The sequence below is a fragment of the Balaenoptera ricei genome, chromosome 4 (assembly GCF_028023285.1).
Source record: "Balaenoptera ricei isolate mBalRic1 chromosome 4, mBalRic1.hap2, whole genome shotgun sequence".
Classification (NCBI taxonomy): domain Eukaryota; kingdom Metazoa; phylum Chordata; class Mammalia; order Artiodactyla; family Balaenopteridae; genus Balaenoptera; species Balaenoptera ricei.
In genome coordinates, this window is record NC_082642.1 from 7,855,013 (window position 1) to 7,878,966 (window position 23,954).

The following is a 23,954-nucleotide window of genomic DNA, read 5'->3' on the forward strand; positions in this document are numbered from 1 at the left end:
CTTCCTTTTTCTCCTTTTCTCTGCTCTTAACTAGTGAACACGGGAAAGGAGAGACTTCCTTACTCTTCCAACACTTTTATTAAAGTGAAACCAGGTTCATGTGAAACTACCGCAGAGAAGAGAACTAGTGTCTATAGACCCAGGACAAATTCTCTGAGGGATGAGGCAAGCAAATTAGCATATAGTATTTGTTGAGTACCTATTTTGTTCCAGGCACTTTACTATGTGCAAGTGATTTCATTTTGTGCTCACAACAGTCCATTCTCCATTTTGAAGATGAGGAACCAGAGAATTAAAAGTGTGAAAATTTGCCCCAAATCACATAGCTGCTTATGAAGCAAAGTTGAGGATTGTCGCCAACCCAAATTGCACTCTTTCTTAAACTATCCAACCCTTAAAATCATCATGTAATTCCTTAAAGGGTAACTTTAATGATGCAAGAGGTAGATGTTGGTACAGGAAAGTTGTCCTGGCTGATGTGCTTTAGGGATGAGTAGAGACGTCCCTTGCTGTCCCACTACATGCCCTTAAGTAAAGCAACAATCGTTTTTGGGGGTTTTTTTCCACTTGCAAAGATAATACAAGTTATTCACACCTATGGACAAGTAAAAAGAAGAAAATAAAAGTCACCCAAATCCTCCCACCCAGAGATAAATAGGGTTAACATTTTTATTTTATCTCTCTAATGCTTTTTTGTATGCTTATGTACAGTTGATCCTTGAACAACTCAGGGGTTAGGGCTCCGTCCCTCTGAGCAGTTGAAAATCTACATATAACTTTATAGTCCACCCTCCATATGGAAGGTTTTGCATCTGTGGATTCAACCAACTTGGGATGGTGTAGTACTGTAGTATTTACTACTGAAAAAACTCTGCATATAAGTGGGCCCGCACAGTTCAAACTTGTGTTGTTCAAGAGTCAACTGAATTTATAAATATTATGTTTATACAAATATATATTTTACAAAAAGTGATCATAATGTACATACTTGATTTGCAAACTGATTTTTGCTCTTTCAACGGATGGCATGTGAAACAAGTTTCTTTACCTTAAAATTATTAAGACGGATTATTATAACAATATTTTGATCAACAATTCCATTTGCATTAATGAAAGTGTTACAACATTTATTAAATTTATTAAGAGTGCCAGAGGAGAAGGAAAACGAATGGGTGTTAATGCTATTTATATCCTCTAAAATGATATTCATTATGTGAAGCATAATAACCTAATCTCACACAAATTTGATGTCTAGTGCTAATAACAGTGCTGAAAGGTCTGGGTACACAAAGTCTAACTGTATTTCCTTTGAAACTGGAATTTTTATGTACCCTCAATCAGCAATAAAGAACAGCAGAGTTAACTTCTTTTCAGACATTATGAGACCTCAAATTATATTATTATATGAGTCTGGCTGAGAAAAATAATATTCAGAGAACACTAAGTAATATACTATTCATCTTCTCCTCTAAGGACACTCAAAGTTCTATCCTTGGATCAAATTACGTTTTTAGGCTATAATGTATTTATATATCTTGAAACCCTTCACTGACTTTAATGAGGATTCTTATAAGAAGCCTGTATGTGAAATCCAGTCCTATATTCGCTGTAGAAATGCTGTTGAGTATTGAGTACAGTCTACCACCCCACTTGATGCCCCCAATATTAAACTCTTTGAGAGAATTTGTTTTAAATTTCAGCTCCAGGAAAAAATGTCTTGCTGAGAAACTCATATACTTCTTCCTTCCTCATAATAACAGCAATTTGAATGATTGTAATTCCTAACCTCCCCATGACCAACCAGGAAGCTTAGAGCCAAATTTGATGCCAAATCAAATAAATTATGTTAATAATGTCAACATGTTTGCATTTTCCTCTTTTGTGGTATTGTTTTTTATTTCTATTTTATGACCCTCATTGTTATATTTGTATTTAAAGGACAATTCTTTGTTTTTTTCCTCTCTTTAGCTCAGGGAGCTAAAGCAAATATCTTTTTGTTAAACGAATATAATATAAATATTGTGTTTTGCCACCTTACTAGTTTATTTTGTTCATTTCAATTTGCTGTGTGTATGTAGTCTCATCGGATTTTTCTCTCCCGATCCTTGGAATTTAGAAAGAATAACAGGATGTAGCTAAGTGTGGTTCTCTTTTCAATAATCTTACCTGGCTATTAGTGAACCCTCTTGACCTAAAGACTAAAACCTCTTTTACCCCAGAGAAATTTTCTTCTCTTATTTCTTTGCTGATTGCTTCCCCTTCATCTAATCTATTCTCTCATGAAGCTAACTTTTTCTTGGAATTAAACACTTGTAAGGTGGCCAATTCATCCTGGTTTGCCTGGGACTTTGCCAGGTTTAGTGCAAACCAGGACAGTTGGTTACCCTATACTTAGCTAAGCTACTGTGTCCCTGGGGACAGTAGTTTTCAAACTATTTATAGTGACAGAGGAGATTTACATTTTTAATTTCTAATCTACTGTGGACTGATTAAAAAAAAAACAACAACAAAAGTGAAATAAAAATCATATGCAAAATACAGGACCAATTTAAAAAATTATTATTGGATTAAAAGACATACAATTACTGTCAAATTGCTCCAAAAGTTTCACATGCCATCTCTCAGTTTCTGTAGGTAGCTTGTAAGATCTGGTGTCACTTTGTGGACCATACTTTGAGTCACTCTGCTCTAGGGTTTCTCTAATCTGCTCTGATAATCCCTTCCATCTCCCCCACTCCACATTCCGTTCTCTCCAGCGTGCACTAAATGCCTCTTTTGTGTTCAGGTACCCCATTACATTAAGCTGTGTGCTTCTTAAGGGAGAGGGATTGAATCTTATTTATCTTTCTACACCCAGCATCTACCACACTGCCAGTCAAGGAGTTTGTTAGGCTGTTGTATTCATTCTTTATTGAGACTTGCAGAAATTTACAGGGTTTTAGTTATGGCTGTTTTGGGGAGGGTGAGATTGCGGGGCCTTTTCTTCTTTTTTTGTACTTTTCAGTATTTCCTCAACTTTTTCTAACACGCATCTATTACTTTTTGAATGGGAAAATTTAAGCATTATTTTAACAACTGACTTATGCAATAAGTGATACCTACCTTGCGGCTTGAGGTCAATGAAAAGTCCCTTTTCACAGCGTAGCTGGATTGTAGGACAGAAGCCAACTTGTGTTAGAACAGAAAACAACACTAAATAATTCCTGTCTTCATTGAGGAACAAAATCCTATTCTCATCCTATTTGGATTGGGGAAATCAAGAGATTGAAATGACTAATTTTAGGGTACAGTCAAGGAGATATGGTACAAATTTTCCTCTAAATATAGGGGATAGAAGGTGTTTCCTTTTTACATTGTGTTCCTTTTTAAGTGGCCTCTGATGTTGTGAAATTCGATAACCACCTCATTTGCATTATTCAGACACTGGAATAACTGGATGTGATCATTTAAACTATGAGTGATGGGGCCCTGACTTCTCGCATTAAACAATGGTGCTGTTTGAGCTGGCAGTTAATCACAGTTTAAAAGTGACTTATCGGTAATATACAATATGACTAATTTAGTAGCTAAGCAGTTTCATTGTGATGTCGGTGTCAGTGGAATTCCTGTCACCTCTCCAACAGTTAAGTCATATTGCATAATTGTTGAGTGACATCACCGGCCTACAAGATTACAGGCTGAAGAAACAAAAAAAAAGTTTCCTGGACTGTCAGCCTTTCCGGTATCTGAACGAACAACTTGTACTGTGACTGCAGTACAGCTAGAGAGCGAAGTAAAAATGTGCGTTGAAGTGGCTGGCTTTTGGTGTGTCTTTGAAAATTACAGTCTGCAGCACACGAGGAGATTCTCCAACTAGCCTAACTATGAGGTCTTGTCCGTTTATGTGTACCAGTCATGACGGAGTGGAGTGAGAGGGCTGAGACCATGGCACTCTTTTGTAAGGAGGGCATTTAATTCTTCTGAGAACTTTACAGTCTTCTCTTTGGGAGGAATAGTTTAAAAAATGCAGCTCACCATCTGCTAGATGCATAGACACTGAAGAGATGGTCAGCTGGGACCCAGTTGAAAACCTTTTATGGTTAAAAGCCTGGCTTATTTCCAAGGGAACTAGTAGTTCAGGTTAATCACCACAGAATACATAAACTTTTAAGTTTATTTAACTGTACAAAATATCGAGCTTTAAAATTACCCACAGACGTGCATAAAAACTTGAGCTAAGGCTGATTGGAATTTATGCTAACAATGGCTCACATTTATTGTTTACTATGCACAAGCACTAAGTACTTTGCATATAGGAATTTATTTCATCTTATGAACTAGATACTATTATTATTCCCAATTTACAGATGAGGGAATGAAGACTCTGGGATCATGCAGCTGGTAAAGAGTAGAATGAGGATCTGAACCCAGGTCGGTCAGCACTAGAGTACACAGTCTTAACTGTTGCCCTCCACTGCATCTTTTATAATAATAACAACAACAAAAACAACCGCTACTACTACTTCCATCTACTGAATGCTTTTTATGTGATAGGCACTATATTATAACCATCATATCCTTTCATCAACTATGTGAGATAGAAACTATACTATTATTATCCCCATTTGATAGATTTGGCAACTGAGGCACAGAGAAAACAAATCATACTGAGAGCAGGTAATGGAACAAGAATTCAAACCCAGATGGTCTAGATCCAGACTCCTTGCTTTTAACAACTGGGCTACACTGCTTTTCACAGCTGTTATTTATTGAGTACCTACTAATGTTTAATTTTCACAACAATCCTGTGATACCTGTGATATCTGTGATCCACAATAATACCTGCATTGTAGGTATTACTATTCCCAATTTATAGATGAGGAAATTGAGGCTTCAAGAGATCGGATAACCTGTCAGCTTCTAAATAGCAGAGCTATGAGTTTTTCAAGTCCATCGGACTCCATCATACCACACTACCCCTCAAAAATCCAAGGCTGCAAGTCTGTTGCAGAGTGACAGATCACATGTCAGGGAAAGTGCTAGAATTTCAGGAGTCACTGAGTGTGAGGAGCCAGAGCTTGGTCTGAGCATCCTCAAAGGGTGAGAGCTGGTAAAGAGATGCCAGAAGGGGCCTGGAAGTCAGCAGTGCTCTGAGTAAGAGGTACCCTTCCTTCAATGCACTCTCTCCATTTGGGGGTTCTGGGGGAAATCTCCCGAATGTGGCCAAACTCCCCTCTCTCCCTTAAATTCCCTTTCTCTTTCCATTCCCCCCGGTATTTCCAAAACTGCACTTCCATGCCCTCCTTCCCTTAGTGCAGAGCTTTGCACATGCTCAGTTCTCTTGCCTTGTAAGTGTTTCCTCCCTACCCCCAGCCTCCTTTCGTTTTGCAGCACATATTCAGTTCTCTGGAATGCGGCCACCCATAAGCATGACACATATTTTCAAAGGGCTTTAGAAATGCATGTGATTAGTGAGTTTAATTTTGTTAAAGGAGAAGCGTATCAACACTGCACATGTATAATCTGTCCTGCCTTCAAGAGTCTAATAGCTTGAAAAAATCTGAAATCACAACAAAAAGCAAAAACAAACAATCTAAAAAACAACAGAAGATTGAAAAAGAGTTTGAATATTACAAAAATATTTACCTTAGAGTTTTCAAGAATAAAGAGATTTTTAAAAATGTTATTCTATTAAAGGAAATCAAATGTATCTATTTATTTATTTAAATAATAAAGTTTGGGGGAACCAGAGAATAAAAGCATGTATGACATGTCCTGCATGTACCTAAATACTTATAAAACAAACTCAAATGCCATAGAGTGAAACAAATTGTGAGATAGGGTTGGTCCAATAAGGAAGTGAACTCTCTAGATGGGAATAATCAGGGAAACTTCTTGAAGGAGCAGAGACTTGGCTGGAACTAGAACTGGTAGAATTACGATAGGTTGATATGAGAAGTTAAAGAAAGGACAGTCCATATAGGGAACTAGCATGACACAAAAAGACAAGGTGAAGGTATAAGTTCATGAATCCTTCTTTAGGGTACACAGCTATTAAGTAATGTGAGAATCTTCTATAAAAATCTGCAGGGATGGCAGATTTTATACCAGAGATTAGGATTTAGTGGGAAAGTGTGTCTTATACCAAAATTAGAAAAGGAAAAATTTTAACATATTGATGTGCTAGGAGTTGGCCATTTCTTGGACCCATGAATCACCTTTTAATGAAAATAGGAGAACACTCAGCATTCTAAACAACTGGACAGCACCCAAAAGGTGTGATCATCTAAAACTCACGCTGGTAATTCTTAGTAGACGTGGAGTCTATTCCTGGGTCGCCTGACCTTCTCAGTGACCTCAGGTCAATCACTGCATCTTCCCTGGTCTGAGTTCATTTTCCTGAAAAATGACAAGGTCTTTCTATTCAGAGAGTGGGTGAATTATACATGGGAACCTCTCTCAAGTGCTGTTTGTGGTCCTAGTCAGTATCTGGAGATGACTTTATTATAGCCAAGACTGCCTTACGATAAATGAGTTCATTTTGGTTCTTCGATTACTAAGTGCTTTGGGATATGGTCCAGAGGAGGTCACTTCATTCATTCATTCATTCATTCATTCATCTCCTTAGATTGAGTAAGTACTACTGTGGCTGTCAGCCTCTAAGAGGGAACCCAATGATCCCTGCCTCCTGGTATGCATGCCATGTGTAGTACTCTTCTACATTTACCAGTGTTGTTCTCTGTGACCAACAGAATACAGCAACAGTGATGGTAGGTCACTTCTGAGATAGATTATTAAAAATATTGTGATATCTGCCTTCCTTTCTCTCTTGGGCTACTTTCTCTGGAGGAAGCCTGCTGCCATGTTATGAGGATAGTAAGTGGCCTATGGAGAGGCCCATGTGATGAGGAATTGAGGACTTTTGTCAACAGTTTTGTGAGTAGGCTATCTTGGAAGCAGATTCAACAGCTTCACTCAAGTCTTTGGATGACTGCAGCCCTGCCTGACACCTTGATTTGGGCCTTGTGAGATCCTAAGACTGAACCCACCCACCTAAGCTGCTCTCGGGCTCCTGACCCTTGGAAACTGTATGATAATAATAATCAAACTGTTGCTTTAAGATGCTAATTTTTAGAGTAATTTTTTACAGAGCAGTAAACAACTAATAAGCCTATCATTTGTTTGTTTCTGTGCCAGGTGCTGGGAATGAATATAGCTTAGATTTTTGCCCTCTAGAAGCTAATAGTACTCAGAAAAACAGCACAGCAATGCCAATAACAGCAATAGATGCATAAACATCTACTTAACAACACAATGCAACATGCTGCAAAGGAGATCCCTTACCAAATGCCACAGGGGACAGGAGATATAACATTTACCTCTATTTGGAGAGAAAAACGGTCCAAAAAAGTTTTCCAAACAGATATTTGGAGATTAATATACAAGAAAAAACAGGACTTTTCTAGCAAAGAAGAAGGAATAACATATGCAAAGACCTGGAGGTGGGAGACCCTTGGCATGTCTTAGGGAGTGTGTTCAATTCCGTATAGTTATGGCCAAGGATTTGTGTGAGGATTCCTTGCTAGGAAAGATGGATTTATTCTAAGATATGAGAAGCCATTGACAGGGTTTAAGCAGAAAATTGACATGATCGGATATGTGTTTTAGAAAAGCAGCTGTTGTGGATTTCATCAGGAGGGCATAGTAAGAGTAGAAACAGGGAGAGATAGAGGCCATATAGAAAATGACTGTAGTTCTTTTCAGTAGCTACTCCTGTTAAAGACGAGTGAGCTTCTGATGGATATCACTTATATTGTTTTTCACTGATCCTTTAACTAGATATATATTTGTTATAATAGTTTTTAATTTTTGTTTTCATTTTGAAAGTATTTCAGATTTACCAAAAAGTTGCAAAATGGATACAAGGAATTCTTATACACTCTTTATCCAGCTTCCACAATTGTTACCATTTTCTATAGCCACAGTACAATTATTAAAATCAGGACATTAACATCGACCTAATACTTTTCACTAGTCTACCAACTTTATCCAAATTTCACCAATTGTCTGATTAGTGTATTTTTTCTTTTCTGGTTCAAAAATCACAGCTTGTTTTTTGTTGTTATGTTTCCTTAGTTTCCTTTAATCTGGGGCAATTTTTCAGCCCTTCTTTGTCTTTCATGACCTTGATACTATTGAAGAATACTATCCAGTTATTTTTGTAGAATGTTTGCCAACTTGGGTTTAGCTTATCTGATGTTCCCTCATGATTAAATTTAAGTTATGCATTTTTGGCAAGAATACCACTGAAAGTGCATCATATTGGAAGTCACATGATAAATCTCATTATTGATGATGTTAAAGTTGATAACTTGGTCAAGGTCGCGTTTGCTAAGTCTTTCCACTGTAAAGTTATTATCATTCCCTTTGTAATTATTAAGTTGTCTCGTGAGAAGATACTTTGAAACTACGCACATTTCTTGTTTGTTTGTTTTTTGCTGCACATCAAGGCTTACAGTATCTCAGTTCCCCAACCAGGGATTGAACCCCGGCCACGGCAGTGAAAACGCCGGATCCTAAACCACTTGACCACCAGAGAACTCCCTCTTGTTTGTTTTTTAAATCAAACTTTTACTCGGTTATTTTAACATTCATTGATACCTGAAATAACAATTACTGCGGTACTTGCCAAATGGTGAAAGTCAAGAGATTTTAAATTGTGTCGTGTGGTGGTTTTAAAACATGTCCACAAGTTCTTTGGTATTTCGTCCTTTAAGAAATGGAGGCTGCTTCCCCTCTCCTTGTATATAGGCTATTCTTAGTGTCTCTCTTCTAATGAATACACAATGGCAGAAGTGACTTCAAGACCATTTCATGAAAGGCATTGTGATTTCCTCTTTGCTCTCCCTCTCTCAGATCACTCACTTTGGGGGAAGTGAGCTGCCATGTTATGAAGACACTCAAGCAGCCCTATGGAGGCTCCATGTGGAGAGGAACTGAGGTCCTCTGCTAATGGCCTTCACTAACTTGCAAGGAATATGAGTGAGCACCTTAGAAGTGAGTCCTCCAGTCCCAGATAAGCCTTCAGATGACTGCAGCCCTGGGAGACACCTTGACTGCAACCACAGGAGAGACCCTGAGCCAGAATCACCCAGCTAAGGTACTCCTGGATTCCTGAGCTACACAAGTGAGTGTGCGAGATAAAGTTTATTGTTTTAAGCCACTAATTTTGGGTATAATTTTCTACACAGGAACAGATAATGAATTCATGCTAGTAGATAGGAGAGAAATCATCAGAAAATGCTAAGGAAGAGCAAATACTAGGAAAGAAAATGTACCCCCCAAGTGGGGTAGGAATGCATATTAAAATGATGGTGAGAGCCTACTTCTCTCCAGATGAGCTAAAATTTTAAAGTCTGACAATACCAGGCATTGGGAATTCTTTGCATTTTGTAAGGTCCAGCTGTCATTACTGGAGTGAGGTAGGCCATGAGGTATCCTTTGAACTCATATACAGTGGGAAAGAGAGGAAACCAGTTCTGTAGCAGGAGACCTGGTCCAGCAGTAGGGCTGGCCCTTGAAGGGGTGTAACTTGTAATCCAATATTGAATATCCAAAGGGCATTGACTGGAGCTGGTGTCAGTATTCAAGAGTTTCTAAGCCCAGAAGTCAAACACTCTTGGTCAGAAAGCAAATTGATAGTCATTTCAGAAGGTAGTTTGATATTATCTGATAAAGGTGAAGATGCACCGACCACCAGATAAGTTATCATAATCCTACTCCTAGACATATATGCAACAGATATAGGTGCATATGGACACTGAAAGACACGTACATGAATGTTCATAGCAGTATTACTCATAATAGCCTGAAACTGGAAACAAACCAAGTATCCATCCACAGTAGAATATATAAACAAATTATGGACCATTCATTCACTAGAATACTACATTTAAATAAAAATCAAAAACTATAGCTACAGGCAATAATGTGAATAAATCCTAAAAACAATGTCAAGTGGAAGAGATCCCTCACAAAGTAACATATATTATATGATTCTCTTTATGGAGCATTCAAAAGCAGATAAAATTAAACTGCTTTTAAGAGATGCATATTTAAGTGATAAATCCATTAAGAAAAGCAAGAAAAGTGAATACCATAAAAGTCAGAATAATGGTTTCTTTAGGGAAGAATGTAAGAGTTGTGATTAGAAAGGGACTATGGGTGGGGACTTTCTGAGGTGTTTACAATATACTATTTCATTTTGTTTTTCGTTTAAACATCATTCTTATTGAGGTTTAACTCACATTTAATAAAATTAATGTAACACTTTACATATGCATAATGTATATATATATGTATATAATGTATAATGTAAACCGTATGTTACCTATGCAGATGTTGACTTTATAATAACCCATTAAACTGTACATTTGTGTTCTATGCAAAAAATGTGCTATATTTTACAGTTTAAAAAGGTAAAAATAGAGTTTGAGTACAGCAGAGGATCTTGGGAATCAGGCTGCATCAAAGGTGAACATGAACTAGCAATTAGGGCTCTGTTAAAAACAATGAACACATGGGCTTCCCTGGTGGTGCAGTGGTTGAGAATCTGCCTGCCAATGCAGGGGACACGGGTTCGAGCCCTGGTCTGGGAAGATCCCACATGCCGCGGAGCAAGTAGGCCCGTGAGCCACAACTACTGAGCCTGCGCGTCTGGAGCCTGTGCTCCGCAACAAGAGAGGCTGCGATAGCGAGAGGCCTGTGCACCGTGATGAAGGGTGGCCCCCGCTCGCCGCAACTAGAGAAAGCCCTCACACAGAAACGAAGACCCAACACAGCTAAAAATAAATAAATAAATAAAAAATTTAAAAAAACAAAACAAACAAAAAAAAACAATGAACACATGTAGGAAAATAAGAGCGTAGTAGACAAGAAACTTTTTCCAGCTTATGTGTGGCAGCATCACTGGGTGGGCCAGTGGTCAGATCCCCAATTGCCAAGGCAGATCCTAAACTTGGGCATTATGACATATGAGCTTTTCCCCTTGAGAGCAGAAAGCAGTTGAGCCCAAGAGAAGGTAGGCTTGACTCCAAGAAAACTACGAAGAAGATGAAGCCTTAAACACTTTATCCCATGTGTGCTTGTCCCCTGCTTGTGCTCTGCTTCTCCACAACTTCTTTGGACACTCAGCAGCCTGTGTACTTATTCCCCTTCCTGTCATATACCCATATCCAAAGTCAAGGCAGGTCTAAAGACCAGCTTTGTTGACTCCTGGTCTAGTCAATGGTGTTTCTACCGTATCACAGTGACCAAAGTTATTTGAACCTTAACATTTATCTCTGATTATGAATGAAAGGTTTTGTATCCTGTGAAAGAAATTTCTGTCACCAGTGACTGGTTGTATGAGGTGTATTTTGGGTGGAGTGGGCCTTCCTGCCCCTGAAATAGCACACTGTAAGCTCTGATAGAGAAGAAGCTCTGGAGAGAAGGTGTCAGGTAACTTCAAAAAAATCACCCCAGGTGATTCAGATATGACAACCTGTATCCTGTATGACAACATGCCTTCTCTCCACACCCCAACCCTTGCTGAGAACCACCCACTTCCAGGAAGGCCACTCACTGAGCAGATATAATATCTATCCATCCATGCATGCATTCATTCATTCATTCAACAACTATTTCTTAAGCTCTAACATGTGTCTGACCCTGGGCTAGCACTGATGATTCAGGGTTGAATGAAAACAGGCATGAGCCCTGCCTTCTTGGAATGGTTTAGTACAAGACACACATTAATGAAATCATGCAGATAAATGTAAACTCACCAGTCAGGTGTTATAAATCTAGATTTATTCATCAAGAAGAGAGGTGAACTGAGAAGTAGCTTAATAATTATAATTTTCAAATATAAGATGAGGAAATTATATGGAGATTGGCTAGCTAATTTACATGAGAGAATACATAAAAATGATGTTAAAAAGGAGGTTTGATGTAGCGTAAAGAATTTAATGTAATAACTATCATTATCAGAGGGCCTGCTCTGTGCCTGGCATGGTGTTAAGTGATGTATAGATAAATATATGCATATATATAAATGTATATATACATTTGTATATATATAGATATCACTTAAAATAGTGATTATATATGTATATGCATGCATAAATATGAGTGATTACATATCAATATTTATTAAACTTATATATATATTAATAAACCCTCACAGAACCCTATAGAGATAAGAAATGGAGACTCAGAGATTAGAACTTCCCTGGTGGTCTAGTGGCTAAGACTCCACGCTCCCAGTGCCAGGGGCTCGTGTTCGATCCCTGGTCAGGGAACTAGATCCCACATGCCACAACTAAGAGTTCGCATGCCTCAACTAAAAGATCCCACAAGCTGCAACTAAGACCCGTGCAGCCAAATAAATAAATAAATATTTTTAAAAAACCCTCAGAGGTCATACAGCTAATATATATAGTTTAATAACACTTTATTGATATATAATTCACACAGGATAAAATTCACCTTTTTAAAAAAATTTTTTTATTTTATTTATTTATTTTTGGCTGCGTTGGGTCTTCGTTTCTGTGCGAGGGCTTCCTCTAGTTGCGGCAAGCAGGGGCCACTCTTCATCGCGGTGCGCGGACCTCTCACTATCGTGGCCTCTCTTGTTGCGGAGCACAGGCTCCAGACGCGCAGGCTCAGTAGTTGTGGCTCACGGGCCTACTTGCTCCGCGGCATGTGGGATCTTCCCAGACCAGGGCTCGAAACCGTGTCCCCTGCATTGGCAGGCAGATTCTCAACCACTGCGCCACCACGGAAGCCCTAAAATTCACCTTTTTAAAGTGCATAGTTCAGTAGTTTTTAGTATATTTGCAGAGTCACCAACTCCTTACTATCTAAGTTTAGATCCTTTTCATCACCCCAGAAAGAAACCCTGTACACATTAGCTTTCACTCCTCATTCCTCCTCGTCCCAGCCAATCTGTACTTTCTTTCCATATGGATTTGCCTATTCTGGACGTTTCATATAAATGGGATCATACAATATGCAGCCTTTTAGTGTCTGGCTTCTTTGCATATTATTTTCAAGAGCTATTCGTGTTGTAGCATATATCAGTACTTCATTTCTTTTTATTGTGAAAAAATATTCCTTTATATGGATATACCACATTTTAGTTAAACATTTATCAGTTTGACGGTCCAATTGATGGACATTTGGGTTGTTTTCACCTTTTGGCTATTGTGAATAATGCTGCTATGAGCATTTGTGTACAAGTTTTGTGTGGACATATGTTTTGATTTCTCTTGAGTACAGCTTAGAGGTGGAATTTCTGGGTCATATGACAACTCTACTTCAACCCTTTAAGGAACTGTTAGACTATTTTCTACAGTGGATGTACCACTGTACCTTCCCACCAGCAGCATATAAGTGTTCTAACTTCTCTGCATCCAAAATAGTATGTACTATTTTTGGTGATAGCCATTCTTGTGAGTGTGAAGTGGTATTTCACTGTGATTTTGATTTGCCTTTTCTTAATGGCTAATGATGCTGAATATCTTTTCACGTGCCTATTGACAGAATACTATGTATGATATGATAGATTTTTTTTAAATGTAAGATACCAACACTCATAAACAATTACATAAAAAGCACAAGACAAGTGTGCACCAAACTGTTAGTGTGGGTATAGCTGAAGAATAGGATCATGGGAGATGTTCACTTCTTAAGTTCTATATTCTACATTGTTAATTTTTATAGCAACAGACATAGATTTCTTTTCTAATTAGAACAAAACACAGTTAATAAACAAACAAACAAATAAACAGCAAACAGAGAGAGACAGACCACCTCTAACCCTGAAGTGCCAGAAGCAATTCTCAGCCACTATGCTCCTTTCTTCTTGTGTTCAAAAGTGCAAGAAAGTGGGGAGGGAGGATGGTTAAATGATTTCCTGAGCTGTGTTTTGGAATTTATTTCTCATGGTAACAATGTTATAAATCATGGTGAATTTCAAAGGCTAGCCTATTCTGTTGTAGGCTAGATATAGGCTTCTGAGGCTATCTTGTATACCTACTTACCAAATTTAATATTGATCCCAAGAGTGTGTGTATATATGTATGTTTGCATATATATATATATATATATATATATATATATATATGAATATATATTCCAGTGTCCAAATGCCCAGCTTTGGGGATGCATCCTTCCAAATCAGTAGAGAACTGCCTAGACAAGTAAATCTTGAATAGGTACAAGATTTTGACTGTGAATGTGGCATGTTATGGCAATATGGTCAATGTTTTTCATTTTCTTTCACCATGGAATGTTTCTTTGATTTCTCACTTGCTATCAGTGTAGCTCAAGAAGGCAATTATATTTCCATTTTAGTATCACGAGAAAATTGATAACAGAATGCATAAACCTTCTGAATGTATAATACTTTCTTATTTTTGTACAGGTCAATTTTTTAGAATATGAAGAAAATAAGCAGTTCTTTTGCGAATGGACTTTTTCCCCCCCAGGTGTTTATCCTGAAGTGAATATTTATGGTCTAGGTAGAATCCCTTGAAAATAGAAATGTTGTCACATTCTTGTTTGTATGTGACACATTTTTAAAATTACAAATGGCAGGAAATGCTAATTTAAAACTAACTCTGAAAAATAAGTTCCAGGAAGCTTAGTTTAGAATTTATTTATAGCTTGAAAACTTTGAGGGAATATTTCGGTCCATTTATTATTCACTGAGACTGTTGAAAATTTATATGATGATTATTTTGATTCCATCTCTAGGCAGAAGTTTACTTTGAATGGAAAAAAACCCCAACAATATCTAAGGTTATTAAAATGCCATGCATATAAGCATCCAGGTCCATTTGCAATTTGCATATGCATATGGGGTATGATCTATGTGCACGTGCACACACACACACACACACACACACTCCTTAAAATTACATGGATTAGTAACAAATAATATCTTTCCCTTCCAAGTTAGTGCAGTAATATTAGTCAGGTAGATGGTCGTTCTGTGAGACTCTGCAAGCATCTTGCTAATGACTAGTTTTATATCCTGACTCCACTGTTTGGGGCCCACAGCAGTTCGCCCACATTCAGACAGTGAGCTAGTGACAGGCTCTATGGAGAACAGAGTAGCTCTCTGTCCGAAGAATTCCGGCACCAGGAAGAACACATATGCACTGTATACTCTGAGTATTTTTCTATGACTCAGTATAAATGTGTACATTCATAGCCTCATGAGCGCACGTCTGTAAATAGGAGGTTCTCAATAGCCTCATGCATTTTGCTCACTAGCCAGTGAGTTCTCTGGTATATTTTATAAATCCTCTACTATTCCTGGGTAGGAAGTACTAAATTTCTGAGGTTTTGAAAAATATCATGTTTCACTTAAACAGTGTAGGGATTATCCCAGTGTTATGTATATTATTTTTTAAGGTTTTTGATTTTAACTTTTATTATTAAAAAAAATGACATAAGTAATGCATGTTCATAGTGAAAACATAAAATACAAGTAAGTAAAAAGAAAAAAATATCACACCTGATCCCAGCACCTGGAGATAATAACGACCATAATAAATTTGATGTATACTTCTTTGGATTTTTTATGTACCTCTATATACATATGTAATTTTTTACAAAAATAGAGTATCAGGCAGATGTCTTAAAACCTTCAAACCCTGCTTCTAAAATTTAATATACCATAGATACCTTTCCATTTCCAACATAATATTTAATGACAGTGAGCCAAGGGGATTCTAGTTACATGGGACTGGGTATTCCTTGCCCCAAAGACCTCAGCTCACTCCAGGGCCTGATCTCCTGAGGGGAATGGGCTACACCACTGTGGCATCGAAAGGTAGCCAAGGGCCAGTTGTTTCAGGTGGCTGGATGTCCACGTGAGTGTGTGTGAGTGTGTGTGTGTGTGACTTCATAGTGTGAAACGGAGCTGGGGGCAGAAAGAAGTACAGACTACAGGCCAGGGACCAGGGACCAAGGGCCAGAGTCTGGGGTTGGATATCTGCACACTACCATTGGCAGTTCTGAATGCAATCCTGTTTTCCAGATAATTTTGAAACTACCTTTTTCAAGGTAAAAAGGTAGAATATATTTAATTTAATATTTGTTTGATTGCTTTTGTAACATCAAAATATTTTGTACATGGTAGGTATGTGGTCTTCCATTTGTATTCAAGGTGGGCCCCAAATCTGTTAACAGCAGGCCTGAATATGCATACTCTATGACTTCTAAGTTTCTAGAATGTATATTTTGTTTTGTTTAATAATTTACCTTTTCCTTATGAATGAAAGGTAGTAGTACCTATAAGTGCGTATTTATTGACTACTTAAGTTTCAACTTAATATGATATTTGTTAAAGCGTTACCATATTCTACACTCCACTGGGTACAGGGACGAGAGATAAGAATACATAGCCAGACCCTTGTGACGCTCACAATCTCCTGGGATCTCAGACATGATGACGTGCATCAATCAACTGTGGACTCGGGCACAGAAGCCACAGAGAGAAAGAAGGAAAAACCTGCAGATCAGGGTCCTGGGATCAGTTGATTAACCTGGCCAACGATAACCCACAGAAATCTTCAAAAGCGTAGAAACCATTCCATCCAAGATAAATTGTTGTAAACTTTCTAAATAGTTTAGATTTTTTGATAAATTTGGGTAATTGGTCACTTGACAAAGTAATCATTCAGGAATTCCCTTTCAGCAAATGATTTTTAACTAGCTGGCTCACTTCCTTGAGGGGAAGCTCTGTTCAGGCTGAGATATAAAGAATGCATAGGAGTTTGAAGGGGAAGGAACGTGGAGAATTGATGAAAAAAGATATTCTGTGAAGAGGGAACAGCACATGGGTCATCTTGGAGGTATGGAGTGGAAAGGCATCTTCTGACAATGGTAAGTATTTAGAAGTGCTAAAATAAAAAGAGTGAGGTGGGGAAGCAAAAGTGGACAAAGCTGGAGAGAAAGAGCTGCTGTCTGGAGGGCTTTGTGGCCCTGGGTCCCATGGAGTTTTATCCTATAGAAAATGGAAGCCATTGAAGGGTTTGAAGCCAGGAATGAGAACATTAGATTTGCATTTTGGACAGATCATTATGGCAACAGAGGAAGAACTGATGGTGAGTAGTCTGGAAGGAGGGAGTTCACCTCTGAGAAGGTAGAATACATTAGGGTCATGATGAGGGCAAGTTCTGAATTCAGACTGCTGGGATTCAGCACCTACTTCTCTATCTTAGCAGCTGTGTGTTTGGGCAAGCTTTTTTAGCCTCTCTGTTGACCTGGTTTCCTCATCTGTAAAATGCAAACCGTAATAGCTGTGAAGTTTAAAGGAAACAATACCTAAAAAGCACTCAGGGCAGAGCCTGCCATATAGAAAGCTCTCAATACATGCTACTTATTTAAAATATAACAATAATTATCTTTCAGTAGTTTATAAGAAAGATAAGGATGGTCTGAACCAAGTTACAGGCAGTGGAAATTGTGAGGAGGGGGATGTAGATGAGAAGGTTAAAGAGTGGATTTGACAGTTTAATTAAGAAAGGAGGAGGTTACCAGCTTGAATGACTTAGTGGAGGGTGTTGGTATCAAAAATGTAGGGGAAGGTAGGAGCAGGGACAAGTTGGGTGGTGGAAGATAATGAAATGTGTTTCGGTAATGTTGAGTTTTAGATACTTGTGGGTCATGAAGGTGGAGATGTCTAGAAGGTGGATGGACATGCAGGTCTGGAGCTCAAAGGAGAGGTAAAAGCCACATGAGCCGAATGCCAGGGTAACAGACTCATTGACCAGAAATAGCTGCACTGATGTACAAAAGTTATTTCATCTATTTGGCCCTTGATGCATGACTTCTTAGTGCCCAGAAGGGAGGGCACCTTAATAGTTATGTCAGGTACAACTTCCTTCATAAAGTCTTTGCTGATCAACCCATTGGGTAGGGTCTCTTTACTCTGAGACCCTTTGTTATAGACTGAATATTTATGTCCACTCCAAATTCATATTTTGAAGTCCTAACCCCTAATGTGATGGTATTACAGATGAGGCCTTTGAGAGGTAATTAGAATTAGATGAGGTCTTGAAGCTGGGGTGGTGGTCTGATGGGATCAGTGTCCTTATAAGAAGAGACACCAGGGAGTTGCTCTCTCTCCATGTGTATTCAGGAAAAGCCATGTGTGTCCCCAGTAAGAAGGCAGCTATCTCTAAGCCAAGAAGAGAGCTCTCACCAGAAACCAACACTGCTGGACCCCGATCTGGGACTTCTAGATTCCAGAACTGTGAGAAAGTAAATTTTTGATGTTTAAGCCACCCGGTCTACTTTGTTACAGCAGCCTGAGCTGACTAAAACATTCTTGTATAAAGGAATCTTTGTATTTCCGTTATGGGTCGGCCCTTCTTTTCCTCTAATAATGTATGTTTTCTAGTACTCCTTTTAGTTATAGGCAGCTTGAGGGCAAGTCCTTTGTCATACTTATGTTCCCTGCAGTGCGCTGTACAAGGTTTTGCTCCTGGTGGATGTTCAATAAACATCAGATGACCTGAGGTCAGCTTGGAAAGACTCAAGGTCAGGCAGCAATTTGTGTGAAGAGGATCACAGAGAATGTGCTTGGGGCAGGGGTAGTAGGCAGAATCCTGGGGCAAAATTCAAGACTGGAGTTTAGGTGGAAACTAAAGTTTCAATACGAAATTTGGAAATAAGAAAGAAAAGATAGAGTTTCCCAAAGATCAGTGGGAAGAGTGAAATGGCCATCGTGTCCACATAATGCATATCTTTTCTTGAGCATTTTGCACTATGCAAGCCATTATATAATATTACATTTTGGCTTGGATGTTTGAAATTGACTTTGAAAAAATCCTTATAGTTTTTGAGTTAGGATTTGTCTAAAGCAAATGTGTTTCAAGTTTAAAATCAACAATGGTTTAGGTCCCTCATAATATATATTAGGAAGCAACCAACTAACCAAAGAAAACTCCAACAATAATTTCCCTGCAAAGAGATAAAACGAAAAAAGAAAAACAAAACAGATTCTGTTTATTGCACTTCAACTTCTCGTCAACTCTAGTGGGAGTCATTTAAAGTTGACTGAATGTTCTTTTTTTTAAACTACCTTATTCTTTTATTATTTAAATTTATTTATTTATTTATTTATTTATTGCCTGCGATGGGTCTTCGTTGCTGTGCGCGGGCTTTCTCTAGTTGCCACTAGTGGGGGCTACTCTTCTTTGCGGTGCGTGGGCTTCTCATTGCCGTGGCTTCTCTTGTTGTGGAGCACGGGCTCTAGAGTGCAGGCTCAGTAGTTGTGGAGCACGGGCTTAGTTGCTCCGCGGCATGTGGGATCTTCCCGGACATGGGCTTGAACCCGTGTTCCTTGCATTGGCAGGCGGATTCTTTTTTTTTTTTTAATTTTTTATCTTATTTATTTATTTATTTATTTATTTATGGCTACGTTGGGTCTTCGTTTCTGTGCGAGGGCTTCCTCTAGTTGCGGCGAGCAGGGGCCACTCTTCATCACGGTGCGCGGGCCTCTCAGTATTGCGGCCTCTCTTGTTGCGGAGCACAGGCGCCAGACGCGCAGGCTCAGTAGTTGTGGCTCACGGGCCTAGTTGCTCCGCGGCATGTGGGATCTTCCCAGACCAGGTCTTGAACCCGTGTCCCCTGCATTAGCAGGCAGATTCTCAACCACTGCGCCACCAGGGAAGCCCGGCAGGTGGATTCTTAACCACTGCGCCACCAGGGAAGTCCTGACTGCATGTTCTTAAACGGAGACTTGTGGGGGTAATGTTGTGAGTTTGTGTGCTCTCTGTGGGTTGCCATGATTCTGGAGATCACGGTAGAAAACACAGGGAACTTGCCCCCAAATGTCTCAAGACACCCCTCTGTGAGGATAGGAGAAGTGGGGAAGATTTATTTATTTGTTTCTGGAGCATTTCCCACTACCATCATGCCACTCTTCTGAGCGCTACCAGAAGCAGAACTTTCTAGCGTCATCCTCTCTGAAGACCAAGAGTCCAGAGGGTAAATGTAGAATATATTTGTGTTGACCTATAACCTAAGAGAAACCAAAGTTACATGGATCAGTGGACATTACTTACAACCTGGAGCTGCAAGAGCTCTTAGACTTGAACTCTCCAGTATGGGAGCCACTTGCCACATGTAGCTGATGAGCACTTGAAACTTAGCTAGTCTGAATTGAGGTGTGTTGTGAGTGCAAAACACACACCAGATTTCAGTGGCTTAGTTAAAAAAAAAAAAAAAAAGGAGAAGAATGTAAAAGAACTCATTAGTACTTGCTTACATGGATTGCAGGTTGAAATGATATTTTGGATATATTAGGCTAAATCAGATTATTAAAACTATTTTTATGTGTTTTTAATTTGGCAATGAGAAAACCTAAGGTTACATATGTGGGTCACATTATATTTCTGCTGGACAGAGTCTAAGCCCTACACCATCAAGGGGTAGATATGCATCCTGGTCTTGACAGGATGCAGAGCTTACAGGAATTTGTCTCTTCTCACGTGAATCATGCCCAGCTATGTATAGATGCAGTTTTATTGTTTGTGTAATAGCCCTCTGTACATCCAGAGAATCTTTCATCTGAGGATCTCAAGCATTAATTAATTTTCATTGAATGGCTGGGGAAGACTGGTATTCTTAGTTCTATTTTACAGATGAGGAAACTGAGGCATGGGGAGATTTAAATGATTTGCCCAGGGCTACCCAGGGTAGAGTGGCAGAGCTCAGAATAGAAGTGTGAGTCATAATTAATCACACATCTAACTAGCAAACAATATTTTTTTCTTCCTGATTAGGTAAAATTCTTCAAGGTAGAGACCATGCTTTTAAAATGCTATTTCCTAGTGACATTTGCAGCAACATGGATGGACATAGAGATTATCATACTAAGTGAAGTAAGTCAGACGGAGAAAGACAAATACCACATGATATGACGTAGCTGTGGAATCTAAAATATGATACAAATGAGCTTATTTACAAGGCAGACTCACAGACATAGAAAACCAACTTATGGTTACCAAAGGGGAAAGGGAAGGATAATTTAGGAGTTTGGGATTGGCAGATACAAACTACTATATATAAAATAAACAACAAGGACTTACTGTATGGCACAGGGAACTATACTCAATATCCTGTAATAAACCATAATGGAAAAAAGAAAAAAATATATATCTGAGTCACTTTGCAGTATATAAGAAACTAATGCAACATTATAAATCAACTATACTTCAGTTAAAAAAATTCTATTTCCAACTAGTAAAACACTGAATGCTCAGTGAACATCACACAACAGCAGTAGTCATTGCTACCAGATTTCACAAGTTTTGGCATTAACAGTTAAGTAAAGTACAAAAGAAGTAAATAAGTGTCCTTTTAAAATTGTTTGCAATTTTTCATACTCTGGGGGAAGGAACGGTTGTTACCCCTTACTTTGGAGGCAGATAAATAAATCTCACCTTTGATTAGTTCATTTGTTTTTAAAACTAGGTTTCCTGGGTCTTACTTTTGATATTTTGAAGAGAAGACACTTCAAGCAAGTGCATGTTGGTCTAGATTTGGATTCCAGATAGGCAGAGGAGGGAAGAAGCTTTGGAACCCTTGGTGCTCCTACTAACTTTCTTCTATCATCTTCCACCTGTGATATGTTCTCCTTTTACAAGCTCAGAGCTCTGGAGAGTGAGTTTTCTCAAAAGAGTGTACTTTTATCAAACTTATTTTGGAGGGAAGACCATCCGAAACAGGCATCAGGCTATTCAGGCAAAAACCTCATGAAGTGAACAGTATTTTCCCTAGTCTTCATATTAATTTTTCTTGTGCTAAGTAGGAGGGAAAAAAGAGAATGAAATCTACTACCACCTTGTGATTACATTCCCTTTGACTGAGAGTGATTTTCAAAGTCATTCTAAAATAATGCACCACTAAAAGTATATGAGTTTAAGAGTAAAACCAAAGAGTTACAGAAACAATTGGTTCATTTGTTCAATAATACATACCCTCTATTACGTATTTCAAAAATATTTATTGTGAGTGCATGAATGAAAGGTTTCTACATCCCCCAATTCTGTTCCTTGTAAAAATTATTTGAATAAAATGTAATATTTTTCAAGAATGGTTGAAGGACGTTCATTTTTGCCGATACATACATACGTGGACGAGGGTATGTTCATACAATGACCCCTCTACTTTCATTGCCTAAAGAGTTAAGCCCGATCAGTTCTCAGTGTGTCATCTTGCCCTTCTGACAGGAAATATTACTGGAGTGCTGAAAGGTTTTTAATTATACTCGCAGTTGCCTCAAATAATGATAGTCTACTTGTGGGCACATGTCTTAGAGGAGAATCATAGTCTGTGCTTTGTGCATCACACAGATTCCTTCATTTCCTTTGCCTTTTGTTTGAACCAGAAAAATGGCTTAGAGAAATTCATGCACACTTCCTTGCCGTCCCTACCCACGATGGGGAGGCTAAGTCAGTGAGAGAAGAGTTTTAAGACCTTTGGTGTCTTTGGTACTCCAAGCTCAGGATGGAAGGGGAGTGAGTGGGAGAAGTGGAGTGGAAAATGCTGGAAACTCCATCCTAGATGATCCTTTTGCACTTGGTGTTTCTCACTCCTTCAAAGCTGATGTATTCCACTTCGAGGGGATGGGGGTAGAGGGAGGGGGACAGGTGAGGTAGAGGAGATGAAATGTGTATGTTGAATCCTTTGCAAATTTGTCCCCAAAATGGCCTTTGCCAATCTCCCTGGTCACCATGTCCTGCCATTCAATTTGTCCAGATGTTTTCCTTCATTTTTTGATTGTTACAAAGCCATTCAGTACCTAATTACCAGAACAGTGTGATGCTGATTCTAGCACATCTCTGTTGGAAGAGAAATCAAGAAGACTTTTAAAAACAGTGGTCATTTAACTTTGCAGTATAATGGATGATTCTGTAGACCTTCATAGTTCACTCCGAAGTTGAGATCTTTTACACAAATCTAGTTGTTATGCATTCATGCCAGTGAGAAAGCATGGAGAGGTGGGATTTCAATACCTTTCCTGAAGGAAAGAGGGAGTCATTTCATGGACTGATGCCTCAGAACCCTCGAGTCTGGAAAAAGGTCTATAAAAACAGAGTATCTTTATTCTTCCAGCAACTGGGCTAAAATCTATAGTAACTAACCCGCCAGGGAGTATTGTTTGAATGACAATCCAACAGACAATGGGAAGAATTGTTTCCAACTTAGATCTTTATCTAATAAAGCTTTATGCAAATATAAATTTTCAAGCAATGATAAATGGAAGTAGTGAGAATATAATCATACTGAAGTGGAGTTGATACACTGATGCTGTTTTGCAGCAGGGGAGATAGGGAAGGAGGGGGGAAATAATAGACAAATGGAATTGGAGGGTGTTTTGAAGTCAGAAAACAAATGTTTTCCCCTTCTGATGGGCCCTCTGCTGCAGACAATTCTTGGAACATGGCCCACCAAAGCTCTGTACAATGGCAGCCCCCTCCGCTCCCCTGCAGCAGCAAGACACGGCCCGGGTAAGAGCGAGCGTGGCGCTTTCTGCCCAGGCTCTAATTCATGCCTGCAGAATAACAATCTGCTCTTGGTGCACCAAGCACAATGAAGGCCCTCCAAGCTGCCACTCATTCGGGGCCGGCTAACACTCTGGGCCCTTGTTTCTGATTCTTGGCATTGTCAGGGCAGGGAGTGTGGGGAGAGCCACACACTTCCATGCTGGGAAAGGCAGGGCCCCTGGCGGCCCCAGCCAGTCATCAGATGGCCTGGACAACAGCAGCGGCCAGACTAGCTAGAAGAGAGCTTACACCCGCTGGCAAATTTGCCAAACATTCAGGAATTTGGGATTGTGGTTTCAAAAAGTCTAGTCTCTGCTCTCTCATCCCCCAACTCCAAAAAACGTCCCAAAACAAAACCCTCAT

General features: G+C 39.0%; 1 long non-coding RNA gene across 3 annotated transcripts in view; it reads left to right on the forward strand.

Moving 5' to 3' along the window:
- The window catches only part of LOC132364495 (uncharacterized), a 68,007-nt gene that overhangs the window by 24,274 nt on the left and 19,779 nt on the right, over nt 1-23,954 (forward strand). For all 3 annotated transcript variants that reach the window (XR_009502814.1, XR_009502816.1, XR_009502815.1), the window contains exon 3: nt 8,896-9,166. This is a non-coding gene — a long non-coding RNA (uncharacterized LOC132364495). The remainder of the gene's footprint in view (nt 1-8,895; nt 9,167-23,954) is intronic.